Source organism: Equus caballus, chromosome 11, assembly GCF_041296265.1.
Source record: "Equus caballus isolate H_3958 breed thoroughbred chromosome 11, TB-T2T, whole genome shotgun sequence".
In the NCBI taxonomy this organism is placed as follows: Eukaryota; Metazoa; Chordata; class Mammalia; order Perissodactyla; family Equidae; genus Equus; species Equus caballus.
Window position 1 is genome coordinate 31,619,193 of NC_091694.1, and position 12,796 is coordinate 31,631,988.

The 12,796-nt window shown below is 51.5% G+C and overlaps 1 protein-coding gene and 1 long non-coding RNA gene across 8 annotated transcripts in view; one reads left to right on the forward strand and one right to left on the reverse strand.

The window, feature by feature from the left end:
• The window catches only part of AKAP1 (A-kinase anchoring protein 1), a 33,512-nt gene that overhangs the window by 178 nt on the left and 20,538 nt on the right, over positions 1-12,796 (forward strand). Inside the window, exon 1 of one of the 7 annotated variants that reach the window (XM_023652836.2) lies at positions 4-217. The exons of 1 other annotated variant lie outside the window; for it this stretch is intronic. The gene's annotated coding sequence lies outside the window, so the exon portion shown is untranslated. Of the gene's footprint in view, positions 1-3; positions 218-782; positions 1,537-10,565; positions 10,855-12,796 lie in introns of those variants that run through there. 5 more of the 7 variants (XM_070227450.1, XM_023652837.2, XM_023652838.2 and 2 more) reach the window with 5 other exon arrangements.
• Positions 9,480-10,519, reverse strand: LOC111775673 (uncharacterized). The gene is made up of 3 exons (XR_011423237.1): positions 10,371-10,519; positions 9,772-10,017; positions 9,480-9,587 (listed from the first exon to the last, which is right to left on the reverse strand). It is a non-coding gene; the product is annotated as an uncharacterized lncRNA (long non-coding RNA).

Below are 12,796 nucleotides of genomic sequence, written 5' to 3' on the forward strand. Positions count from 1 at the left end.
CGCGGGGGCACGAGGGCGGGGGGCGGGGCCTTGCGTCGCGCCGCGGGCACGTCGCTGCGCGTCCTCAGTATTTAATGTCTCTGTGTTCCACCGGCCTGGGCGAGCACGTGGGGGAGCGGCCGGGGTGCAGCGCTGCGGGGCCGGACCGCGGGGCCCAGGCGGGAGCCGGGGGGCGGCGGCGCGAGAGCTCTGCATCCCGACGGGCGCCGAGGAGCTGGTAAGTTGGGGCCGCCCGTGGACCACCTGCCGGGGCCCTAAGGGCCATGCCGTCTGGGTGATGGGGAGCCGAGGGTGCAGATGCGGGGTGCGACGCGCGTTCCAGGTGTCCCGGGGACCAGTGGCTCCGGACGCCGAGCGCGAGCGGAGGCTCTCCGGCCCGCCGCCTGCTGTCAAGCAGGCCCTTCCTTCCCTTCCGTCGCCTGCGCGCCCCCTCGTCCTCCCCCCCGGGGTTGTCTGCCCGCGGATTCCCGCTGACAGGTCGCCTGTGTGTGGCTGGGGGCGCGCTCTGCAGCCGCCCTGTGCCCCCCACGCGCGTCACCATCCTCGGGGGCGGGGGGCGAGGACGCGACCGCCGGGCCACCCCTCTGAGGCTTAACTTTCCCCGAGCGCGCACGCCCTCCCGTGACACAGACCTGGGCGCGTCCCACCCAAGGTCGCCCAACCCCACACGCGTTTACTTTTCAAAGGTCGTGTGTACCCAGTCTGAGCAGGGAGAGGCAGCGGCGGGGCGGGCTGTGGGCAGGGCCAGGTGCTCAGAAGGGCGAGGAGGTCCCCTAGGGCCCGCAGACACGCCTCTCCCCGCCCTCGGGTTGGAGTTGAGTTGGTCACTTCAGGAACCTCGCCCAACTTCTGGCCCCTTGAGCTCGCCCTGAGTTGCTCCCCACATAGGGCCGGCGGTGGCCAAACCGAGCAGGTAGCTCAGCCCCTGGGAGTTCAGTGCGGCGAACCAGGGGTAAGGGCTCTGTCCGCGGAACCGGGAGGATAGGCTAGCAGACCGATTGTTATTGGAACCGGTCTCGGGTAGAGGGACCACTTGATCCGAGTTAGGGTCCCAAGGTCCAAGCCTTGGTGTCTCGAGAGGATTCGCATTTGCAGCCCCTTAAAGGGTGACTGGAGAGGCGGAGGCCGTCCTGCCCGGTGTGCCCGCTGACTTCATGCCCCAGGGCGCGTAGGTCACATGTCGCGCTCCGCCTGCACACCGCCCTCCGCCGGCCGGCGGTCTGGAGGGACCACACTGGTTTCGGGGTTAGGATCAAAATTATGCTTGGAGAGGCTGTGGTCTGGACGCTTCGGGGGCGGGCTTTCCACCACTTCAACTGTTTTGCGCCCTGGGATGCGGTTCCTCCTGTTTCCTCTCCAAGGGAGGCTTAAGGAAGGAAAGGAGCTGGTGGTGGTGGGCGGTGCCGAACCGACCTGAGACAGCTTGGAAGCCCTGGGCGTTTCGCGATCTTCCTCTCCGGTGGAGATGCCCAGGTTGGTGGGCGCCTTCCTGCTCCTCGGCCGCCGCTAACACAAACCCGGTGGACTTCGCTTCAGGTGTGAGTGGAGACCTCTCAAGCCGGGTAGGGTGTGGTATGGGCACGGCAATTAGGTTAAACTAGCCATCTTTCCCTTACTGAAGTGCAGGCTACTTGGTGTTTAAATTTATTTCCTGCAGGAAAATCTGGACTGCTGGACACCTGTACAATCTGTTGGTTGGTCTCAATTACTGATCAAGGTACACGGTCCACAAAAATGCTAGTAATTTTGGCAACGAGTAACCTCATTGTGCCCTTGTAGCTAAGTCTTTCCCAAATTAGTTTTTTGTTTTTTTTAAGTATTTAGAAAACAAAGCTTGGAATCTTAGCACCACCCATCCCTTTTGCTTTTAAAGGTACAGAGCATCTTTGAAATGGAGAGAGGGCAGCATCATTTGATCATTTATCAGATTCCTCTTCTCTTGGCGTTCATGTGGTTCACCTGCTGGTTATTTAAGACTTTCTGAGCACTGGAAACAAGTGAAGTTATGTTTCGAGAGCTTTTGGACTTGTGTTGAGCCTTTCGTCTTTCACCACTTAACTAGTTTTGTGGGTTCTGGGTAATAATTCCTGGGTATATATATTCACAGATTAAGTATGGCCCTGGGTGAGCGGAGGTCCTCTGGATCCTACAGGCATGCAAATCACTGAAATTTCAGTGCCTACCTGGATTGAATAGGCTGTATTGTCACGTGTATTGTTAGGTGATGGCCCAGAATTTGCAAGTAACTGATCTAATCCAAGCCTGTGAGTGGATTTGTGTCTAGTTAGAGCCCTTTGTATGAATATCAGTTCCTTCTCCCAGCTGTTTCTAGGAAATGCATTCACACCTGGCCACTGCAGGGTGACAGTGAAGGTGTCTGTTGTAAGTGGCCTGCTCAGGTGCCAAGTGGATGTATCTCCAGTGTAAGGTTGCTGAGCATCAATATTTTAAATCAGTTTGTTTTGCTCCACCTGGTAACCCAGATTATTCTTGGGCTTTGGACCCAGGCTGGCTTATAGCCATGTTCGTGGGAGAAGGTGAGTTTTAAGCCTTTACAATGTTCTCTCTCCTCATCTCAAAGACCCATTGAGATAACACAGTATTGTGAGGCTTGGCGCTGTGCCTGGTAAATGATGAGTGCTCAAACATTGTGTTCCCCCCCCTCTCCTAAAGAATCTCTGAGACTGACGTTAAGTTTCTCTGGAATCGCTTGAATGATTTGAATTTTATTAGAAGTTCCCCTCACCCCAGCCTCTGACCTGGAAACTTGGTTGGAGGGAAAAGGAAAACAAATTGGTTTCCCCACACTTTGCCAGCCAAGCCTCCTGGCTCTAGCCTGCAACCACGCAACTGGATCGAGCGAATGTTTCAGGGCTTGGGGGAGCGGGCACCCCATGTGCCTAGCCAGTGGTGCCTGCTAGCCCATTCTCCCCAGGCCACTCCTTCCTAATCTTCCTTGTGAGTGCACCTTGGTCTGTTGTGCTGTTGTGGGGAAGTTGATAGTTTTGTGTTAATGCTTTCGGCTTGCCATTCTGAAGAGTTTTCTTCTGCTCTGGGGAGGTGGTGAGTCCTATGGGCCTCTTGTCCCACCGAAATCATCTCATATTGTTTGAGTTGCTAATATATGTGGGATGTGTTTTAATCCTAAACCTTGCTTTTTGGGGCAAGTTCTGTTTCTTCCACATTCTTTGTGGTGTAATACCTCACACAGGTTTCAGCTTTGCTTTGTGATCACTTAACATTAAGTACCCATTATATGTGGCACTCCAGTGAGCAAACCTGGCCCTAGTACCTAATTTTAAACTTGGGCCGTGGAAAACATGATCAATGACAATGTTCTGAGTAGGACAGAGTCTAGCTTGAGAAGTAGGTGGTGGGGGGGGAGTGGGAGAGGATGCCTTTTCCTTGACAGTAACTGTGCTGCATGAGTTTCAAGCAAACATATCCCTAATCCTTTAATCCTCACACCTCTGAGTACAGTTGAGGAGGAGGGTGAAGCTGGAGGTCATCTGGGATTGTTTCAGTGGCTAATGAAAATGCAAATCGAGGGTTAGAGAAACTGACAAGTGTGGATTCGGACTTAAACTAGGTCCTCTGGAGGGCTTTTGTGAGAAGCAGCAAGGAGGTCAAGTCTGTGGGCTTCTCTCCTAATCTTTCTGTTGTTTTCTAAGCACATTGTTGCGGTGAAGGAGTGTGTGTGGTTATTCAGCATCAGAGGACTGGCTTTCAGTAATAAGTAGCTTTCAAGGTGTCCTTAAGTTTCTTTTCCTCCTAAGATGGTTCTACTAAATGGTCTTCGCTCTGTCCAGGTCCTCGCTGTTTGGACTTTCTACAGCTCAATTTGATAGTTTGCAGCTGTTGACAGTAAACATTCTGTTCCCATCTGGTAGTACTGGCTGGCTGCCTTGGTTTAGCAGGGTGTCGCTGAGGCCCATGCACTTAGGAACAAAGCAGGGCCCCAGGTGAGTTCTGGAAGTCAAGGTATGCAGCGCTGAGGGCTGAGGAGACCTGTTTCATGGCTGGGTTTAGCTGGCTAGAGCCCTGAAGTGGAGGGGTGGGCCTGGTGCAGCTCTCAGGGCTGAAACCTTGCGGTGGTTCTAGGCAGGTCTGTTGGCCCCCTGGGGTCTATTTCTTTAGCTGGTAAAAGAGTTGGTCAGCATCAAAGGTGTTCAGATTATGCTCCTGGGAGCCCTGGCATTAGAGTCAGGTGCCTGCGGCTGCGGGAAGGTGGAGTTGCCTGCAGGGTTGTGTATTGGGCGGGAGGGGTGTGTTTGGGCTCTGACGCATGGCTCAGTGGGTAGTACAGTCCAAGACTAAGAACCCTCAATCCACTGTTTCAGGTGCATCTCAAGTTCTCTTAGCTCTAAGGTGCTGCTGTGCTAAATATTTTTGATTTCTAAGATACCTCTATTCTCATCTCCTAAATAAATCCTAAATTTTAAATAAAATTTAAAAATCAGTTCGTGAGTGACGTCAGGCACAGTTCAAGTGCTCAGTAGCCTCTTGTGACCAGTGGCTGCAGTACTGGACGGTGCAGGTCTGGAACATATTCATCATCACAGAAAGTTCTATTGGATGGTGCTGGTCTTAGTTCTTTGCCCAACTCTGAAAGGTTGTTTGGGCTTAGTCTTCCATAGTCCACAGACCCAACAGCTTTGGTGACAAATTATTTATGTATCAGCGCTCTCCATGGCATGTTAAGAAGCAAGTTCCGGCCTGCCAGTTGGGAGGGCGGTTATCAATTATGAAACAGTTTGAGAGAGGAGCATAGTGAGGGGTCTGGGGACGGGAGCGTGAAGCAGAAGGACCAGATGCCAAGCCCTTGGGAAGCTGTTTTGGCGTGAGACCCTGTTTGTTCTCATGAAGGTCCTTGCTGGTTCTCCAAGCCCCGCGCTCACTGTCCTTGGTCTTCACACGTCAGCATAGCTGCTACTTGGTCCTTCACCCACCTGATGACTTCCTGCAGGACCCCAGTGTGGGCCCTCTGCTAGACCAATTGCAGACACCTTGCTAACCAGCCTCATTTTTATCCTGCGCCTCCACTGCATTGTTGCAGAAGGCGCTGAGGAGAGTCGGGCCGCAGTGGGGATCCTGAAGTGTTGGTGTGGGGCTGGCTCTGGGACGCAGGCTTTATTTCCAGATGCCCCCTCATCTCAGTCCTCGGCCTGCTCAGTTTGAACTCTGCTAGACTGACCTTTGACATGTAATGTGAGATCTCTCTTTTCTTGGAGCCGGACAGCTTAAGATGCATAACAGAAACTTAGTGAGCATCTACTGTATACCTGGCATCTTAGGGGTTTTTTTTTTCCAAACGATTCCCTTTTCTATTCCCTCAGCCCTATGAGGTTAAGTATTTCTAGGCTGTATGAGGAAACTGAGGCTCTGAGGAAGTAAGTTGATCCCAGGGCACAGTGAAGGCTGGGCTGACCTTGGACCTAGATCGAGGCTCTGTCTCCAGCTTAATGCTCAGAGACTGTTTCATATTTACTGCCCCATTGTCCCTCCATCCTTATCCGGAAAATGAAACTGGGTTTTTAAAAGATTAAAATCGTTTATCCCACAAACTGAGTCAGACTGTTGGGTGTTTTGAGTCATTTCAGCCCTATGAGGGAGGTGATCGTATCCCATTTTACAGAATATTTTCATTTTCCAGGAAACTGAATTTCAGGATCTTTAATGATCTTGGCTTTCCTAAGCCATGTTTTATCATCATGTTATGCAACCATTCAGTGCCTTTGAGCTACACAAATAATGACTATGACTAAGGCAGCCTCCTAGACTAGGTAGCTGTGCCTTAGGGCCTGCAAAACTGCTCTGAAGGCTATGGTTTAGCTCAGTTGCCTGGTTGAAAAGACAACCTTGAACTAACTGATTCCCCGGCTAATAATAATGTGGCCTGTCAGACCTCACATGGAGGTCACGAGACCATCCCCTGGCCCTCAGCAGGCTGTCACCCGGGAGTAGCTTGGTCCCTGTTGGAGGAGGAAACAGGATCTGTTCAATCCCAGCCATCAGCCCCACGCCGCACTGCTACCCCCGCCCCTTCTCCTCCAGCCTTGGCCTGGGACAACAGCTCTGAAGGCCAGTGCAGTCTTCTGGAGATCTCCTTCTTGCACCTCCTTGCTCTCCCTCCAAAGAGAAAGGAGCAGGAGTGACTTGCCTTGAGCTGCCTTGGAAGGAGGCCTGCACTCAGATGTGCCCTGAGCTGTCTCTGGTTAGAAAAGGCTGTGCTGAGAATAACCTTCCTGCTTTGTCCTTTGACTTTGGTGAGGCCCACCCGGCCAGGAATGTGCTACTGTGCTATTTTTAGCAGGTGGCATCCTTTAGGAGGGCCAAGTGCATGTGGCTTCAGTGTACAGGGCAGGTCCTGGTGCCAAAGCTGCTGTTGCCTCCAAATCAGGAGAAGAAGGAGAGAAAAGCCTCCCTAGAAACTGTCATGGAGTGTGTATGTGTGGGAGGTGGCCCCTTAGCAGGTCTCTGGAACTGCCTTTTCTATTCCAGCTCTGTGGCAGGGACCCAACCCTGCCTCCTGGGCCAGGCCCGCATGTGACCGAGGCAGTCCAGTGAGCCAGGAATTCCCTGTGGAGGGGCATGAGGACCCCTTGTTGCCTCACCAGCCAATCTCAGGAAATCACGTAATCCCATTTTCATGGGAAGTGACCCAACCTAAGGGCAGGTTATTAAAGTGGCACTAAAAACTCTGTAAAACTGTGGATCTGCTGGCAGCCTGATTACTGGAGTCCTTTGGCTTAAACTAAAAGAAAAGCATAAGAGGAGGCAAAGCCATTTCCCTCAGTAGGAAGTCTTAGTGGGGAGCCACTGAGGCTGAGGAGATGTGAACAAGGAGTGTGACACACAAGTTCTGGGCTTCGCCGCCACCCTTTCTTTTCTTTTTCTTTTTCTGTTCCTTCTGTCTAATTTGGAGCTGCCAACTCCAGCCCATCTATTTGTTTCTGATTAAGAAAGCTTCGAGCCATATAAGGTCCTCTGTTGCCTATGGTTTATGTTGGCTGGAGAGCGAGCTTGTTTTCACAAAGTCTGATTCGAAGTAGCAGCAAGGGCTGGTGTGGGGCACTGTGTGTGTCTGTCCCCAGCCACCCCCCCCCGGGGCAACACCACCTTATTGGAACAGATTATTTTGAGGGGGTGCGAGCTGAGGGTAAGGGTCTAGCCGAGGCTCTCGAAGACTGTTGTGTGATGCAAGCCCAGGTCTTCCTGGCAAATGCACTTGCTGAGAACTCGAAGTGAAAAATGAGTCCCTGTGTACTTACACATTGTGTACCTGTCATGCCACCAGCCACAGAGGCATCCTGTTTCTGGAATAGTTTCTGGAATCAGCTTCTGTTTATTAATTAAGAAACTACCGCCCCCTGGCTCTTGGTACAAGTCGGTTCCCCTCTCTGGAGGAAGTTCGGGGAACCTGTTCCTCCGGGTTCTTGACTTTCAGCAGTGCTTCTGCCCGGTGATGCTGGGAAGCCGTTTTTCTGGCAGCAGCCCTCTGACCTCGTCCTCGCCTCCCTTTCTTGCTGTCTCTTGAGTCAGCCAAGCTTGTTCCTGCCTTAGGACTTTGGCACACGTTCTCCCTGCCTGGAACTTTCTCCCCCTCTCCTTTCCCTGTCCTCCCGTATCTTGGCAGGGCTGCTCCAGCTCTGCAGCCACCTCTTCGGAGAGGCGTTCCCATACTGTTGTATCGAAAGCTCCCCGCTCTCCCCAGCATGCTTGTCCACCTTTCTCATCCTGGTTTCCTCATCTAAGCTACAGAACTCAGAGGTGATCCAGTGCCTGTTTCTCAGCTCTCCCAACTAGTACCATTCTGGATGCACAGGGAGTATAGTTAATTCATTACATACACGGGATGCCTAGGGCTCAGTTCTCTGAACCGGTGGAGAGAGGCTGCAGGTTTATTATGTTTGGTTGTTGAATCTTCTTTGCTATCTTGTTATCTGAAATGTGACTCCCTACCCCTCCCTCCACCTTTGCTTCCTGAGGGCTCTTTCCATTGCATCTGCAATGGAACCCAGCTCACAGCGGGCATTAAAGTCTTTATTAAATGACTAGCCCTGAGGGGTCCTGCTACCTGATGCTGGTGGTGGAGTGCAGAGACCAGATCCCATGGCTCCAAAGGGTCCAACTATCAATAAGCACGTCCTTTTTTTGATTATTGCTATTTTGTCAGCAGGGCAGTTGGGGATCTCTGGAGCAAAATTGGCATCAATTATTATGGGAAAATAAAGCATTACAAATTTGTACATAAATGAATTGACTTAATACGTATTTATTTGTTATAATGGTTAACAAGAAACAAAGCTGTATGGTAATGGAGCATCCATTGCTACTTCTATATAGCTTAAGAATGTATTTATTTTCTATCAGAGCATTGCTGGTGGAAGGATTTGACTTTTGACTCTGAACAAGGTTTGGAAGAACAGCTCTTTGCCCTGAGTGCCCCCCACCCATCCTGTTCTCTTCCAGAGGCAGCTGCTCTCAATTCCCTGTCCTTTCCGCCATTTACCTCTATTTCTAGATAGTATGCCCTCCTCTCCTTCCTTTTTAATGTTGTCTGTTTTGCTTTGCTGCTTGGCTCAGTCCTACACGTTTTCCGCCCTCATCCTCTTGGTGCAGAGGTAGCACAACGTGGTCAAGTTGCTGTTCGGAGTGTACATTGTTATAGATGTTGCTTCTGGCTGCAGAGTTCTTAGTTTTCCATGTTTGCTTTCTTGTCCCCCCCTTCCCTTCTCCTCTCCCAGTTAATTTCCTTTATGTCTTTAGCTTAGTTTCCTCTGTCTCTCACCAGTACTCTGACTCTTCCCTGGGCCTTGGCCATGCTGTCGAGCTCCTGTCCTCGGAGGGGAAACTCCTCTCATTGTGCTTCGACATTCGGGGTACGTGGCAGTTGTGCGGTGCTCCTGGGAAGCACCCCGTCCCTGGCTCTGCTTCCCCTTCATCCTGGGAAGTCCTTCTTCCCTCCTCTTGTGGAGCTTCCTGGGTTGGTGCCCCCCTCCTTTCTTAGTTTACTCCCTTGTCTTGGTGAGGCCATCTTCCGGCAGCTTGCTGAGAAAGCGTGTGAGGGTGGGCAGCCAACAAGAAGCAAGCTGATTCAAGCACAGGGACAGGCCCCTTTGAAGGCATGGGTTGCGGGGTTGCTGGGGGTGGGTGGCTGAAGACAAAAGGGTTGGTGGAAAGTTGACAGAGATGACTAGGCCCCCAGATGCCTTCTGCCACTCCAGTACAAGATCTGGCTTTACTTTATGGAGTAGCTTAAATGAGAGGGATCTGGATTTGAGCACCAGGTAGTGGTGAAAATGGGTGCTGAATGAAAGTCTACGTATTGAATGGTGCAGGTCAACTAGCCCTTGGCTCCCACATGCTGGCTTTCAGGCTGAGATCCTCTCATCTCCCACCCCAGGACATTAGAACATTCTAATCTGGAGAAACTGGCAGCCTGATTCCTGTTTACCCTCCCCCCAACCCTAGTTAAGACACTTGCCTGACTGTTGGACCAGACTTCTCAGTTGGTCGGTGGCAGGGGGTGACAGTAACAGGTCCACTGGAGGAGAAGTCATTGGGGGTTTTTGCCCTAAAAGAAACTGGAAGATTTGAAAGTGCCTTGAGAACAGTGCATTTGTCTGATTCATTTGTGTGTCCCACTGTGCTTTGTACCCTGTAAGTGCCAATAAAATTGGATGAATAGAAATTACTTTATGCCTTTGTGATTTCTGAGTTGGTCATATTGCACTGTTCGCACTAATTTTTGGGAAATCAGTGTCTTACCTCTTTGCCCCGTTGAGGTGGTGGTGTGAAGGGGTTTCGCCTCACACTGACATCTTTTCTGATTCCTTTTGGAGGCATGTGTCATCTTTATTAGCTTTTAAGTGACGTCATTTTCGTTGTCGGATCACAGCTTCATACCTTCTGGGCCGTCTCGTGGAGAGTTCTGTGGTGGGCAGGAACTCTGTGTACCCAGGAAGGCTTTCCTGGCACCTGCTTTCGCCATTCTCAGAAACCTGTCCGAATTCACTTGTAAAGCAAGATGAGTGCCACAAGCTGGGGGTGAGGGGCAGGGTGTACGTGGCGCAGTCTTTAAAGTTTTCTGAAACCACATTCCTACCCTCTAAATGAAGCAATGGGAAGACCTTTGTAGGAAGTGCTGGTTTTTTCCTTTATCGCTTGAAGCCTGATGAGGTTGGACCTGCCGTGGGGTTGGTCAGCAGAGGAGGAGGGGTCTGGGCAGTTCACCCTGGTGTGGTTCTCTGTTGTACCAACTTTTCCAAACTGGGAGTGAGTTTAATTTTTTATTGAACGGGAGGAGGAGGAGCTCTTAACTTGAGCCCATGCCCAGGATGGGATTTTTCACTTCTGTCTCTTCTTACCTGGAGCTCCTGGTACCTAACTCTAGGTTTCCACTTTGGCTGGAGAAGGCTTCCCCGAGCAGGTGATGTTACTGGCTTAAGCCTCCAGTCTCCCGGAGAGCAGGCTGGAAAATGTTCTGTGACGTGAGGACAGCTGGTTTACCCAGAACGGGGCGTGTGGCTGGTCTAGCTGCACTGGGCAGCTGGCTGCTCTGCGGGACCATCACAATGGAGGGTGTGGGGGACAGCCCTGGGCAGGACCTCACAGCCCCTCTGTGAGCTAATTGGGAATCTATAGGGTGCCACTGTAAGTCACAGCTCACTCAGGCCCGCTAAGGATGAAGGTAACGAGCCTGTGAACACCGGGGCTGGGCTGAGACCAACGCGCCTGAGGCATGGCTCCAGCACTCTGATCCCTGGGCCCCAGCCATGCTGCTGAGGTTGAGTGGCCCAGCTTACCATCATCCTTCACCCTCAGTGGCAGGACCAAACACTGCCCAGCAAGGTAGGCGTTGGCCATGGTCGCATTTATCCAGCTCTTAGGTTTCCTTCAGTTCTGTTGGGAACACCCTCTAGAGCTGCGTTACTAGGTAGCTACCAGCTCTCTGTGGCTACTTATATTTAAATTAATGTTAAATTAAAATTCAGTTCCTCAGTCACACTGGTCACATTTCAGGTGCTTAGTAGCCCCCTGTGACTAAGTGGCTGCCAATATTAGACTGCAGTTGCCACTTGGGGATCACTCAGACCTTTGCCTCTTGTGACCTGCTCTGCTTTGGCCATCTCACAACTGCTGCGACCCTGTGGTTCCCATTGCCTTGACAGTAAAGGTCAAACTCCTTTTGTCTGGCCCCTCCCAGTTCTTCAGCTTCAGCTCCTAGGACTTCTTCTGCTCTCCTCTGGGACTGGCTGCCTGCTTCCACCCACAAAGGCACCTTGGGTTTAGAACCTTAATTTACGTCATTAACCCGCCATTGCAGCAGCCTCAGGAGATTCTCGCCTTCTTTGAGACAGCCTTCCTTGGGTTCTCTTTGCCCACTTCTGAAATCGAGCTCAGCTTGATGCAGGGATGTGTGAGAGAGACGCACACACAGAGATTCTTCCACCTGGATTGTGAGCTTCTGGTGGACAGAAACTTTTTCTTGCAGCAACTTAAACATATTTGAATGTATGTGCCTGATCTCAGCCTGGTGCGGAATTAGGTAACTGCACCCTCTACAAACCAAGAGGCACTCTTGTGGTCTTGCAAAGACCTCTGTGTTTGTGGTCTTCCTCCAGCATACTTGGGGAGGGAAGGGGAGGAGGGAGGGAGGGGCCTTGGCCTGAGTGCGAGGCAGCCAGTGCTGGGCTTTCGGTTCTGGACCATGTGGCTATTGCCTCTCCTTGGAAGGCCTTCTTCAAGGGAAAGCCCCTCAGCAAGGACTTGATGTGCTGGGCACAGTAGAGAGGGAGTGTCTTGAGACTCCTCCTGTTGGTGAACACTGGGGACAGTCTTTCACAGTGTGAACACATAACCCTGGAATAATGGAAGATATGTTCAAATTTCAACCTAGAGGGTCTGTAAAAGTCCATTCAGAACACAGAGTGGGTGTGGCATCCCATACCAGGCCCAAGCCCTGACTTGTTCTTGGCTCCTAAGCTCTTGTTTTTATGATTGACTTTCCCATCAATTAATTATGTGTAGCTCTTTTTCCAAATTGGCTTAGTCACTGGGACCAACACTCTTTGTACCATTCCTGGAGATTTGTCTTCTTGTTTAGCAGAAGGCTCTAGACTGTGGTGACCCGTTGGTCGTTGGGGTTGGGAGGCCATTGCTTCTGCAGAGGTAAGCTGTTCTGAGAAGTGCAGGTTCCTCTGGGAGAAGAAGGAATCCCTTTAGAAGCTGGAGTTAGCAGGTGAAGCTGAGGCCTGTGGTGGGGCTGTGGCTCGTGCCTGCCTTCAGCCCTGTGTGACCACTGGGCAGCCAGCCAGCATGCATCTATTCGCAGGCAAATGGACCTGCTAAAAATAAGCAGGCGGCTATTTGATTCCAGCAGATTCAAAATAGCCCAGTCTCCACCCGACCCTCGCGAGGGCAAGGCTCTGCTTCCTTCTGGAGGCAGGTCTGCCCGAGTGTCCTGGGCCTCAGGAGGTGGGGACCGCCTTCAGTTAGCTTGTGACTGTGAAGGCCTTTAGACTCACAGGGTTAAATGCCACTTATGTCTTGGGAGGTTCAGGTTAAAAAGAAAACCCACATAGAAAACCAGGGCAAAGAGAGCAACTCAAGAGTCTGGGCCCAGAAAAGGAAGGTAGCACAGAGCCGCCTTCTTTTTTTTTTTTTAATTGAGTTATTGATAGGTTACAATCTTGTGAAATTTCAATTGTACATTAATGTTTGTCAGTCATGTTGTAGGTGCACCACTTCACCCTTTGTGCCCACCCCCCACCCCACCTTTCCCCTGGTATCC